Consider the following 13,658-nt stretch of genomic DNA (forward strand, 5'->3'; position numbering starts at 1 on the left):
TGAGCCGAGTAATGAAGAGAACAGAAGTATGTGCAGCTCCTTCTGGGGAAGGCTGGTGAGAGAATGCTTGGGAGAGAAGGAGGGATGAGTTATCATCATGGATACACGCACAACATAACTGTTAATTCTAAAACGTTTTACTTCCTGCCTAAGCATAAATTCTCTGGACAGTTAATCACACTGCATCTTGTAGCTGAAGGAAAGCTAGACAGTTCTTTGGTCCTCCAAGTTGCTCTACAGCAGAAGATTAGACCCTTTCTGGCAAGTTTTCCTTTTATGTGATTCAATTATGAACAGTCTCATAGGATGAATGCATGCTGATGGCAAGGCCAGAAGGGACACTCATGCATCTGTAACAGTTCTTCGAGGCCTCTTTCATAAGGTCAAACCCGATTAGACACACAGGCAGGCTCTTACTGTATGACTGTAAATCTTAAGATAGGAAATTGGTGACTTAGGTAAATAGACGGTTTACTAGCTGTCAGATGGACTTGTACTGCTAACCTGTCTAATAGGCATAGAATTACATATGCACTGCCAAAAATGTGTGTCCTTCAGATTCACAAGGCTTCATCAACCTGTATCAAATTCTAAGGTGGGATAGAGATGTAAAAACTAAGTTACTTTTTCTCTGCTGTTTAAGCCTGAATTGACTAACTCAAACAGGCTTAACTGGCATTAAGAACAGCCTTACATACTTACCATGAATTACGCTCTAATTGAGTTTGTGTCAGCATACATAAATATAGAATCATAGGTTGGAAAATCATTAAATATAGAATCATTAAGGTTGGAAAAGATCTCCAAGATCATCAAGTACAACCATCCACCTCCCACCAATATTGCCCACTAACCATGTCCCTCAGTGCCACATCCCCACGGTTCTTGAACACCTCCAGGGATGGTGACTCCACCACCTCCCTGGGCAGCCTGTGCCACTGCCCAACTGCTCTTTCAGAGAAAAAATTTTTCCTAATATCCCACCTGAATATATAAATGAGCTTTCTATTTATAATAAATAAATATATATATGTAGTGCAGGTTCCTTGAGTTCCTTTGCTGATTTATGTCATTCATTGTCATTAAAAACAATACTATAGTGAAAAAAATATGGTAGCGAAAGTAGTAATATAATATTCTGAACCTGTCTTTCATCCCTTGAGTATGCATATGCAAACACAAACCAATATGTTTATGGTGTGCTGGAACAGAAAGAGTTCATCTTATCTCCAGTTACAGAGTGCGTCAAGGAATTTATACTGAGCAATATTTTATGTGGATGTTGCTGTAGGATGTGTGGTATTTTGAAAGGTACACAGGCACCTGTCTGATAAGCCTTGAACATATTTCTAAGAAAGAAATGAACGGGCACTTTGCTGTCCCAAACAAGATATATTGTGAAAATATTAGAAACTGTAAGAACAACAGCATAACAAGAAGCAAAGCTCTTCTCTTCCTGCCCTGTCTGTATCACTGTTGTTAGTGCTACTGACTGTGACCTGCAGTCGTAGGAAATGGTACTGCTGTATTTGCAGTGGCAATATGCTGTGGGATGAAGGTGCAGAAAAAGTAACTTTAAAATAAATGTAGAAATGGTGATCGGTGTGTTTTGCTTGGAGACTGTGGTAGCTCAGCAATACTTGGTTTGGTTTCAGTTTATTGTGAATGCATGTGTATCCCAAAATGAAATGGAACCACTTAGAAAAAGGAAAACAAATCTTGCTGCAATGGCTCTAATCTCCAGCTGTTTTTGGAAGGTAAATGAGGAATATTAACCGTACAAAAGCATAAGCCGCGTGTAGTAAGCTGGCTTTCCCCATTTGTTTACAAGGAAGAAAAACAGTGTTGTTTGTTTAAGCTTGGTTTGAGTCTTGCTCTGAAGCTGGAATGAAGTGCTTTACTTGCATCCAGGCTTGCACGCTAGAGAACTGCTGTTGCCTGACATTCAAGCCCTCAGGTCACGCAGCAGGGCGTGTTGTTGGAGCACTATGACAGGTAGTTGGGACATGGCTGTGCTGATAACTTTGTCTCCATCTTATATAGTGCAAAAACAAATAGCTGGTAATAAGACCAAAAACTTGCTGTGATCAAAATCAGCCTTTATATTTTACACCAGCACCTCTTTATTCCAGTCCAATCCTACTGGCTTCAATGTAAGAAAAATCTTCATTTCTTTTGAAATTTCTGTAGCTCAGTGGTGTCAGTGTTTTGTGTGTGAGCTGTGCTTGAGCATCAATGGAGAATGGACTCTAGATGGATGTAGCACCAAACCTACAGTATCCTGGAATCTGTTTCATGAAGCCACCTATTTAAAGAGCTATTTGTGGAAGAAAATTAGTAAGAAAGATCTATTTTTCTTTTTATGCATATGATTTTTTGGGGGTCAGAGCAGGGGCTTACACATACCATGGACAGAGAGAAGTGTGCACCATAACAGAAAGGAAACTCAAAGAAACCTATGGCAAAGAGAGAGAAGTCATGTAGGGGGGTAAGGCAACTAGGAGAAGGACTGACTAAATGGAAAAACAGTACTGGTGGAAAGAGACTAAACTGGAAAGCAAAGAGGTGAATTTAAGGGATGAATATTTTTATTACTAGCCCTAAAATGTACAAAGAATGTACAAAAAGTATAGAAAGGGGACTTGACTTCTCATTTAAATGGTGATGGGGAGAAAGAAAGATGTGCAGAGCTACCAGTGATCAGTGCTTGGCTTGCTTAATGTTTCTCAGAGAGAGAAAATCTACAAAGCTAAAAAGAAACACTCAAGAGATGGGGGGAAGTGACAGCTCTGCAATTATGTACTGGGATGCGAGGAGAACATGCAAATAGGGCTGCCAGGAAAACGTGATGCAGGGGTTTAGTACCTTAGCAGGACTGACTGCCCCTGGCACAGAACTGCGTGTAACACAATAGCTGTCTGTGGTAAAGTGATTTACTTGCTCGCCCTTTCCCTGCTTCTTGTTTCAGTTTTTGAGCAGTTCTGTGAAGATGGTGGTACTCTAACAAAGGCCAGATTTTGGCCCTAGAATTTGCATTTGTGGTGCTGATTTAACCTCTGTGGTAAAGGGAGGCACCAGTTTTGCTTCCCTTTGCCCAATTTTTCTACTTGGTCTTCAGCAAGCCTTTAATTGTCAGTGGGGCTCTGTGGGAACCCAGCTGGTTCTGCCTGTCTAGGGAATGCACTGGACTGCTCGCATCCCTGGCAGGGACACGTTTCATTCCTGTGCCCCTTTTCCAGTTTCGGAGCTGTGCTGGCTGTCAGAGGATGGTTGGCACATCCATGGGCCTCCTCTTGCCAAGGCTTGGAGGCTGGGATCCTCCAGCTGAAAGGAGAATTTGCAGCAAACCTTAGTTAAAATAGAGCTAAATTCTTACAGGTTCACAAATAAAATATAAAATTTAAGTGCTAATATTTTAAATAGGATTTCAAATGAATTGACTTTGAAGCGCTAAATGTTTAACCCTTTCCAGAGTTATAATTGCAGCCACAGTTTCTTGTAAAGCTTTATTCTTCTAACTCTGGCACTAGGGATATAAGTAAGAAAAGTGCCAAGCTGAGCTAATTGTACTAGTGCAGATGACTGAGATTTGAGAGGAAACAAAAGGAGGAGGGGCAGGAGACTCCCAGAAGAAATTACTGAATCCACTGCAGGAAAAGAATGGTATAGAAAATGAAACAACTGTTATAGTTTAATATTGTTACACGTACCTCTTGCATAGGTAGGATTGCCATCAAATCACATGGTGTTTCTTTGCAGAAACGTGTCTGTTCATGTGACCTAGCAGAGAGCTTATGAGCCGCGAGCCATCGATCAGAGCTCTGTTGTACAAGTCATCCTTCTTCTGGAGTGTAATTTTTAAACATGTAGTTTACTTTTATGGAAACATGTTTGCAGATTGTCAAAATTATTACTTCACATCCTCTATTGCTTCTAGTTCTTCTAAGCTGTGTCTACATACGTTATTTAAATATTAAAAAAAACATGTACCTGCCACCTGTGCAGGCATTATTTATGATCATAAATAAGGGAACCCTCTGCTATGCTTTAGTAGAAGAAACACAAGGAGAAAATATTGTTTAAAAAGAAGGCATTAAGGGATAATAATAATAAAGTAGTTGTTAGTTTAGCCACTGTCAGCTTTTTATGACTTGAATCTGAAATTAAACAGAGCCCATATTTTGGCAGTGTTTTGAGTTGGGTGCTTCTGAGTCTCACGACCAGACTTCTAAGAAGTATTTAAATGCCTTGAGATTTAGATAAACACATGGTGAGATTTTCAAAAGCATCTGTATCCCTAATGCCTCTTGGGTTTCATGTGCAAGTGTGAAAGCTGTTGATTAATTCTACTCTTTTGAAACAAAAACACACTGAGTTTGGTAGGAAATAGCATTCCATCCCAATCTGAGTTATTTCAGAACTGCTGGTTTGCTTGTGTTTTTCTTTCCTATCATTTTTGGTTCTATTCTTATTTTAATAGAATCAGAATCATAAGATGGCATTCTTCAGGGCAAAGAATGGAGATCTGATGCTGGCATTCTAGCTGAGGAATTACCGGTTGTTTACTGTGTGGCCAAAAGCATCAGTTTACCTCAAATTCAATCAGGTACTTAGCTTTCCATTTCTGCCCCTAAATTCCTGGCATATTAGATGCTTAAATGTCCGGTTGAGTCTGTACCAGCTTGCTCCTCACTTTTCCTGGAACATCAAAACCTATAGCGGCTGATATGTGGTTCCTGCTTAAAGCAGAAAGCCTGGAATCTGGAACTAAAAATAAGCACAATTCTCAATGTACAGGCTTCCTTGTAAAAGTCAAGATTACACAGTCTGTATTTACCCATACTTTGGCTAAGTTTTGTTAATAAAGTTAATTAAAAGGCTGCCTGATTGAGCACTCGCTGGGTCGGCTGCAGTACAGGATTTAAGTGTTGACCAAGTAAGAGTAAGCACCAGCATTCTTGACTCTACTTCAGATTCTCTTGCTGGCACAGACTTCTTGTGTCTAGTTTTCTGCAGAACAACTTGAAAGAGTGTTAGAGCTATAACGTACTATCTGAGGTTTCATGGAATATTACGTGTGAGAAACAAATTAGAGCATAGGCGTTGTATGGGATGAAATCCAAGTATAGCTGTCAAAGTAGATGTGAAAAAAACTGATTTTTTTTAAAGATACAGCAAGTAGCAAACAGAGTCATAAAGAATACTTAATTGGAGGTCACTGTTGATTTCATAAACTTCAGGACCACAACTGGCACACTGTACTGTTTTCACCCCAACTTAATTGTTTAATTCCTGTCACTTCATGTCACTTTATCAGTTGTAACTGTTTCCTTAGAGCACAAGGTATTGCTGCGTTGTTCGCTGGTTTCTTTAGAGGTGAGGATTTTCCAAATCACCTCCACAGAATCTCCCAGGACTGCTCAGACCTTTGCTATTCTTTTATCTGTTTCCTTTTATTTTGATTGAAAGAACAGTAATCAAAAAATATTTCATGCATCTTGGTTATGACAGCAGAAAGAATGGCAAGGATGCCAGGAACTTGTAGAAATGGCCCTTTCATATGCACGATACCAGCAGATCTCTATGGGAAGCACTCATTAGTTTTGTCAAAGCAGCGTGCCCTTCTCTTCTGAAAAACTTCTGTTGTGATAATTTCCCAGGTGGCAGAAGCTTTTATTTTAACTGTGCAAAATCTTGTTGGTTGTTCAGCTCATTGCACTCTTAACATTCTTTTCATCTTTTTTTTCCACTTGTGTAAATCCTTCCTCTAGGAAAGGTGGCACTCCTCGCCCAGTAACCTCATTTATGTAACATTCTTGTGTTCGGTGCATATTTCTTCTTCAGCACGGTTTCCTATGCAAATAAATCTTGGATTGATGAAGTATGTTTTAAGATATCCTTAGGTGTCTTCAGCAGTTCTTATTCACATGAATTGATTTAAATTAGGGGAGATCACACTAAGTGCTGTAGAAAAACTGTGTGTAAAAGAATTAAAGTCAGTGGGAATCCTTATTGCATTGCTGTGAGTTTCTAGCACCATTAATTTTACAGCAGAACCTTTAATTGATCAGCTGATTAGACATATATATATATATTTTTTTTTTTGAAAGAGATGATGTGGGTTATCTCTGTGAGGTGCTTCTAGTTTGCCTGCCGAAACTCCTGTATCAGCAAGGATGGAATCGCTCAAATGTTGCTACAGGTACAAGTGCTTGCCAGGGCTTTCTTGATCCAGAATACAAGGCTTGCACAATTTGAGTTTCCTTTCTAATAAAGCTGAGCTGCCACTTTTGAGCCATTGCCAGAATTGTGCTGTTGCAGCTCAGCTGCTGCGGCTTTGGTTGACTCAGCATGGCAGCTGCAGGCCTTGCCTTCCATGTTGTCAATTGGGATTTTTTTTTTAAGAATGCATGGGGTGTTCTGATGGACTGAGTCCATTCTTGCTGATGCTGGCAGCTGTAGGGTTGTCTGCAGTGGTTACAGCTGCCTGCTGTGTGGACTTTCCCTATGTTTTGGATCATGCCTGGCTGTGGAAGATTGGCTCTACAAGGAACCTGTATGGGCAAAGTGCTCATGGCTGACTTGATGTCACACCAGAATGTCACTGTGAAGGAGATCTGCAGATCCCTGTTCCCAGCGAGTCACAAACAGACAGAAGTCCCTGCTGTTCCTCTTTGCTTGTCTTATGCTTATATACCTCAATTCATCCATCCTTCTAAAAATAATCTATTCCAACCTCATCGGTCCTGTTTGTATCAGAATCTACAAATAACAAAATCAAGGGTTTGTATGTATGCATGAGGATAAGAACGTCCCTCATGAATACAAATGTTTTGCTGGTACTGTTTGTTTGTTGAACTTTGTGTGTATGCTTCAGAGATTTCTTTGTACAGAAGGTAACGTTTTTCTTGGGAAACAGTCCCGTGAGATTTTTGATGTCCTTATAGAGGGTCTGTTTGTTTGTTTTGAGTTTGTTTTTAGTACAAAATGGAATTTCTACAAAAGTGTGCTCCTGAAACGGAGTGGAACTCAGTTCTTATTTTTTGTGTTGATAAATTGTATTTTTATAAATTAGTGTTTAAGAAATTTTTAATGAAACTTATCTTAGCAAGTCCTCAAATGTAGCACATCTCTCTATTTCTTAACTGCCTTACCCATATATATACTTAAAACCTACATACCTCTTTGGTATTTTGATTTTTGTTTCTGGGACAGGATTTGCTGGTGGATCCATCACAAATCCCTAAATGAAGCTCAGATGCCCTCAGGACTGTGAGCATAGCCATGAGCTTTCCTTGAACTACAGACACATACTAGCTCAGACTTTCTATTTCTACTTGGAATATCTGGGAATAGAGCTCTTTGGTAAAATGCTGGGACATGAACTCCTGTGGCCATGGGTGTATTCCTCTGAAGCACTGGTTCAGCTGTTCATGATGGATGGGGAGTTACAAGAGAATCATTCCGTTGTATGTAACACCTTTCTGTCTGTCTCCTTGCATTCATATAAAACTGTACTCTGCAGTAGATACTGCCATAATGTTTTAATCTTTGTTTGCAAATATGATTGTAATTCTTAGTGTTAATGTCTCTGTAGTGATCAGAAGGACCAACATGATGGAAAAGGTGTTACAAAAGAGGTGGAAGGACTGGCACAATAACAAGGTGCTACAAGGGAAGGGAAGTAGATCGCTCACCTGTGGAGGGGTCTCCAGAAAGAGATCCTTCCTCAGTGGCAGTCAGCCCTTAAATGAGGCCTAAGAGGAGTGGAGCCTGGCTGCACCCCTTCCGGTCACACAGTGAATTGCCTTCACCTGCGCTCCCAGGGCTGACTGGGTCTTTCCTCCAGGTGCTCAATCAGTGCTTCAGGCCATGACTCAGCAGTTCCCATACAGTCTCACATTCAGAAACATTTTATTACATTTTAGAATTATATATGAACTGTTACCCTTGCTCCTTAAACATCCATGTATGAGTACTGTTGATTTCAGAGATATTTTATACCACTGACATGGCCTTGAAAGCAAAAACAAGCATTTGATTTTCAGGGGCAGCTTCCTGCCCTCCATTATTAGGATTTGGCAGCAGTAGGGCCCCATTAGCTTCTTGGTTGTTTTTTGTTTTTTTTTTTTTTTTTTTCAAAAAACACTTCTCTCTGTTGCTGTCAGAAATCATTGTGACTAATTCCTCGAGTGCTCTGGAGAAATCCGTGCTGCTGCTGGCTGAAATTTAGTAGAAGAAAGAGCTGTGAAGTATTCCTTGAAGAGATGCTGGCCCTTTGAGCTGATACAGTGAGGTACTGAGCACTCTGGTCTTGATCTTACAATGCACTTAAACACCTGTTTAAGTACAAGTGTAACTGATTTGCTGGAGGTAAGCCAGGGTGTTCACTATTTGCAAACTGCACTTTGTAGAACACCCCTTATTTATTTTGGGGGCAGAGTAAATCTTTTCATTCAAGTATATCAGAGCAATAATATTCCTGTTTTCTTTGAAAACACAACTACTGAGGCAACAAAAGAGTTGTTGCCATTGTTTAGTGCTTAGCCTCTGAAATGAGAGGTTGGATTTTCTCCAAAGCATTTGGGTAGCATGAGCTATGTCAATACAACTAAAAGAATGTCCTCAGGTACATTTTTGTATTCTGACTTTTTTTCCCTCTTGTATTTTTCCAAGAGCCTGAGAAAATGTTTGTTTAGGTGTAGAGTTTCCATTTTCATTTGGAGATGATCCTCTGCTTTCGGTGGCTCTGGGTTCCTTGTTTCTGCACGGCTGCTGGCCCTGTCTTGGGACATTCCTTGTGCAGGACGAGACGTCTGAAGAGGCCGTTGTTCTCATACCTGCTTGGTGTAGGCATCCCCTGCTGCTGTTCTAGGAGCAAAGAGCACTGTCTCTTTTGTTCTTTGTTTAGGTCTGTGTTGAAAATGTGCATCTTAATATGGCTTCTCAGTGCGGGGCAATGGGAAGGTGGAGAAACAGCAAATGTATGTCGCACTGTAGAGGAGCCTGGAAACACAAAACAGAATGACAGATATTTGAAGTTAAACTACTTTTGATCTGGAAGAAAGTCTGGCATCTTGGTTCTGCAATCTGAATGAGCGTTGTGGGAAAGGAAAAAAAAATAATCTCTCCTGTCAGGAGGCTGAACACTACAAGGAGATTCTACTTCAGCCAGAAGAAATCCTGCCAGCCACCTTACTCTCACCATTGTTTATGATAGGCGTATCATTTAATAAGGTTCTTCAGAAAGCCATTAGTATTGTCATGTTGCATTAAATCTTCTGTGCGTAACAGCTTAACACCAAACAAAACAATTACGTGGCTTCAGGGCAAGAACTGAAAGTTTTGATGATTTATTAAGAGAAGCATAGCTGTTATGTGTTAACCATACTGGAATGTAGTATTTTGTACTGAGCACTGTATTTAAAGATATGCCTTAATGTATTTGTGCACTTTGGCCCAGTAATACATTTCTGTGGGAAATGCAGTCATATAGTTACAATATTTCCTGGCTTTCTCTGTATTAACTTTGGGATGAATCTGCTAGTTTTCCCAATTGATTGCTTATTTCCGTTTTTACAGAGAAAGTATTTTCATAGCTTTGGCTTTTTCATTAAAAGATTTTTCTGCCTTAAAATGTAGGTTTTGCCTCATGGGCTTGATACTGTGCATATTTATGACAAATGAAGGAATTTTCCATCCCATTAAAGTTTCAACAGATAATTTCCACAACTGATTCAGAACAAAATAAATGCTGTTACTTGCTGAAGGATCATTAGAAACTCTCAGGTCTTTAATAGGATACCATACCTTTCTTTCAATCATTAAATAGTTTTTGATGATTTTGTGGCCAGTTACAGACAAGATAACTGCTGGCAAATTAAGGACTTACTCAGGTACTGTTGAAACAAGTGGAGTTCAAGAACAAAAAAACCCTGTGGTGGTTCAATCATCTGTTGCAAAACAAAGGCACAACAAGTGAAAAAGAAGGTCAGAGCATGTGTGCGGGTATTTATTGGCTTGGTAAGAATGGTATTAACTTGTGTTACAAAATACCCAGTGGATATATATATATATATATAAAAATAGGGTAATTGTTTTGAGAGTTTTATCAGCTCTCTGTTGGTCTGCAATATTTTTGGCAGTTTCTGACATTCAGTAACCTTCCTTAGCAAAATATGAAAGAGAATAGTAATTTAAATTTAGTGGATGCAATGTAGAAAGCATTGAAAAAGGCAGCATTTTTTCTGAAGTTCATTTCCATAGCCCATATGAGAGTGGAGAAGTTCACCATTCTTGTCCAGGTAGAAGTATAAGTCTTAACATCAAATAAAAAGGACTGAAAAATTATATAGAACCTTGAGGATCTTTTCATTCAGTTTTGTTGAGGCATAGACTTCAGTTTAAACAGAAGATAGTTTTTGTGCTAGACTCTTGCTTCATTATGAGAAGAGATGAGAAGAGAGAAGAAATAAGACTAGAAAATTACGTATCTCAAAGAAATTGAAGTAACAAGGAGAAGTGAAAATAAAATTGGGATATTATGTTTTTGGAAAAAATGTTATCTCAGAATTTCTTGGAATATAAATTCCTTAGAAGATAAATATTTGCATGTTTTTAAGACTGCGTGACAAAACTGCAGTTTGCATTTTGACCAGTAGTTGGATATACAGAGCTCAAGTAGAAATCGGAATAGCTGAAGTGTTTTTTTTTCCAAAACCCTTTTTTTCTCAGGTTTGCCTTCCCAGAAAGTTCCATGATGAGCCCATAAGCGACTTTTAGATTATCTAATACATCCTGTTCAATTTTTCATTACTACAAAGAGGAGTAGGATCTAGCAAGAAGAAACAGCCAAGGATCATTTGTGTACAAACTGTACTGTTTCTTCATTCAGAAAGGTCGTCTATCTTACAGAGCTTACAAGTTTTGTAGTGAATTGCTACATGGCAGTTCGCTGTTGTGTTACTTCACTAACTCTTAGCAGGCCAAGTGTGATGGAGGGAGTTGCACCAACATCTGAGAAGAAGAAATCTTTATCATTTCGTAGGTATGGAGCCATTCTCTGGGCACAAATATTGATCTGGAGGAACCCTAATGAGCTTTGCCAGAAATATGATTGATGAATGGTATTAGCTTCAGGCCCAGCAAAGGAGCAGTAAGGTAATAGTGGCCACTGTAATGTGAACTGTGTTTTTCAGAAGCCCAACGTTTTGGCTTTGTCCCCATCCAGGGGTTCAGCACCATAGCACCTGGTTCCCTAATTTGGAGGTGAAGATCAGGATTCTTCCTATACAGATAAGTTCAAGTTCCCACAAAGTACGCGCTTTATGTGGCAGCAGCAGTTTTGCCTTTGATAAGTTGTCACATAAAAACTGATAGATATTCCTTCGTAATTACACCACTCTGTAGTTGGCATGCTTTTACTTAAGTTCAAAGCATTTTGCAGCTTGATACAATGCATGTAAACAGTGCTTAGCAGATAGAGAACTAAAGCTCAGCAGCTGTCTGTATTGTGCATCCATTTTCAATAATTAATTTATCTTATGACTTTTAATTGGAAGAATGGTAGTACAAGTTTCACAACTCCTAAATTCAGTATGATCAGAGAAAAATCTGTTGTGTTTCTGTGTGAGAATAGTAAAGCAAGTTCTGATAATACCAATATGAGATAAGCTGAAGTGGTAAAATCTAATGATATTCACTAGAATTTCACAGCAATTTTTACTGTCAGAAGCTCAGAACAGTTTGTAGACTGTAAGGGATCAGTCTGGGCAGTTACATTTGCACATTCCTGTAAGTGCAGTTTTAGAATCAGCCAGGTTTGTTGGGAGGGCCCTCCAGCAGCCTCTGCTGCAGCCTCCCATGTGAAGCTCCTTTCAGAGCAGGCTGCTCAGGGCCTCTGCTGGTCGGTAGATATCCACTTAAGCTCTTCTAGGCCCAGGCTGAGGCTGCCCAGAGGGCTGTGGGTGCCCCATCCCTGGAGGTTCCCAAGGCTGAGGTGGATGGGGCCCTGGGCAGCCTGAGCTAGGGGGGTGCACCCAGCCCATGGCAGGGGCGGAGTTCGATGATATTTATGGTCCCTTTCAACCTAAGCTGCTCTATGATTCTGTGATTATAGATGCAGAACGTCTCTTGCTCTCTGAAAGCTGATGCACAGAAATCTCAGCTGTTCTGTGACCTTCTGGACCTGACTTAGGCACTCTGCTCACTCCCTGCAGGTTCAGCAAGCCCAGAGATCCTCTTGCAAGGAGCAACTCGGGGCTGCTGCAAATAATTTCTCTCTTTGTGGGTGACGCTAAATGTAACCCATTTCAAACACCGCGAGGAGTTTTGCAGCGTTTCAGAAGTGAAACCAACAGTACCCCTGCAGGGCAGTGTGTGAGCAGGTGAAGGCAGGGGGCGGGCAGGCCGCGGCCCTGTGCCATGGCCTGTCTGGCAGCATAGCCCTGCTCCCAGTGGGTGCCTTAGCACAGCAGCTGTGGTCCTGGCAAAAACAGCAACAGCACAGGAAGACGACGGTTTTTCAGTGACTCAGTGAAGTAGTTTGGCTTTGTTTGTTTATTTGCTCTCTGTCAATACCATTAGTGGGTGAACTTTCTGCCTCTTCACTGCGCTTCTTGTTGGAATGTCCAGTTCTTCCCAAGAATGGGACGCTTAATTGTTGTAGTCATTTGGAGCAGTAATTTATTATTAATTATCCTTTCATAGTCGAGCAATCATGCTACCTCACTGCATTTATCCTTTGCCAACACACAGAATGATTATTTGCAATGAGACAGTTATGGGTTGATACTGAATGTGGATTTCTCAACTTCAGCTGAAGAAGGATAATTCCCCCAGTGCCCCTGGCCCGCTGGAAGGGATCTATCTCTATGAGAGGTGTCAGGAAACCACAGATCTGCTCATTGCCTGCTGGAGAAGCAGGATGTGTGAGGCTGTGGAAAATAGCGCTGATAATTTTAGGAATTTACATTACACAGAAAAGAGATGCAGTGCCAGCATTGAGAAGTTGCACAGTTTCTACTGGGCTGCTCTTCACCTTCTGTAAGAGCACCTCTCTCCATCTTAGCCCTTATCCTCAGATGCACCCGCAGAGATCTGGGCAGTGTCCCCTCACACATGACCTCGGGTCACTTCTCTGCAGTGCTGCCTTGCAGCAGCAAGGTGGTGGCTGTAAGGACTCATTGCTACTTGGGCATCTTCATCTCTGGTCTGCTCTTGTGCTTTTTCTGTCAGTGCTCTGGAAAATAAATAATCTCTTAATGTTTCTAGACGGCTTCAGCATATTAAGCATAACAATCACGAGTCCTAAAGAAGTAATTAGCACTGTGGTTGTCTCTCAGCTCACATTTTTCCCTTAAGCAGATACAATTTTTGGCTGTGTGGTAGCAGTGATACCGGTGCAAGGTCAGCTCCCAGCTCTGCTTCGTCAGCTCATTGCTGGGTTTTGGCCAGGCAGCGTGCTCCCAGCACACCTGTGCGGTGCAGGCTGCCATGCAGAAGAGAAGCACTGTGCTGCAAAGAGCCTTGACCTGTTTTCACATTATGCAAGTCCCTGAGGTCTTTTTAATTCAGTGAGATACCTTCACTTTTAGAAGGTGCTGAAGATGAGCAAAACACTTGATTGGGGGCAGGTTTGGGAAATGCCAGCAGTTGAG

General features: G+C 40.8%; 1 protein-coding gene across 2 annotated transcripts in view; it reads left to right on the top strand.

Annotated features, from left to right (window-relative positions):
- Positions 1-13,658, top strand: part of SH3GL3 (SH3 domain containing GRB2 like 3, endophilin A3) — a 50,212-nt gene that overhangs the window by 17,774 nt on the left and 18,780 nt on the right. The gene's annotated exons all lie outside the window — the stretch shown is intronic.

Source organism: Numida meleagris, chromosome 9, assembly GCF_002078875.1.
Source record: "Numida meleagris isolate 19003 breed g44 Domestic line chromosome 9, NumMel1.0, whole genome shotgun sequence".
Classification (NCBI taxonomy): domain Eukaryota; kingdom Metazoa; phylum Chordata; class Aves; order Galliformes; family Numididae; genus Numida; species Numida meleagris.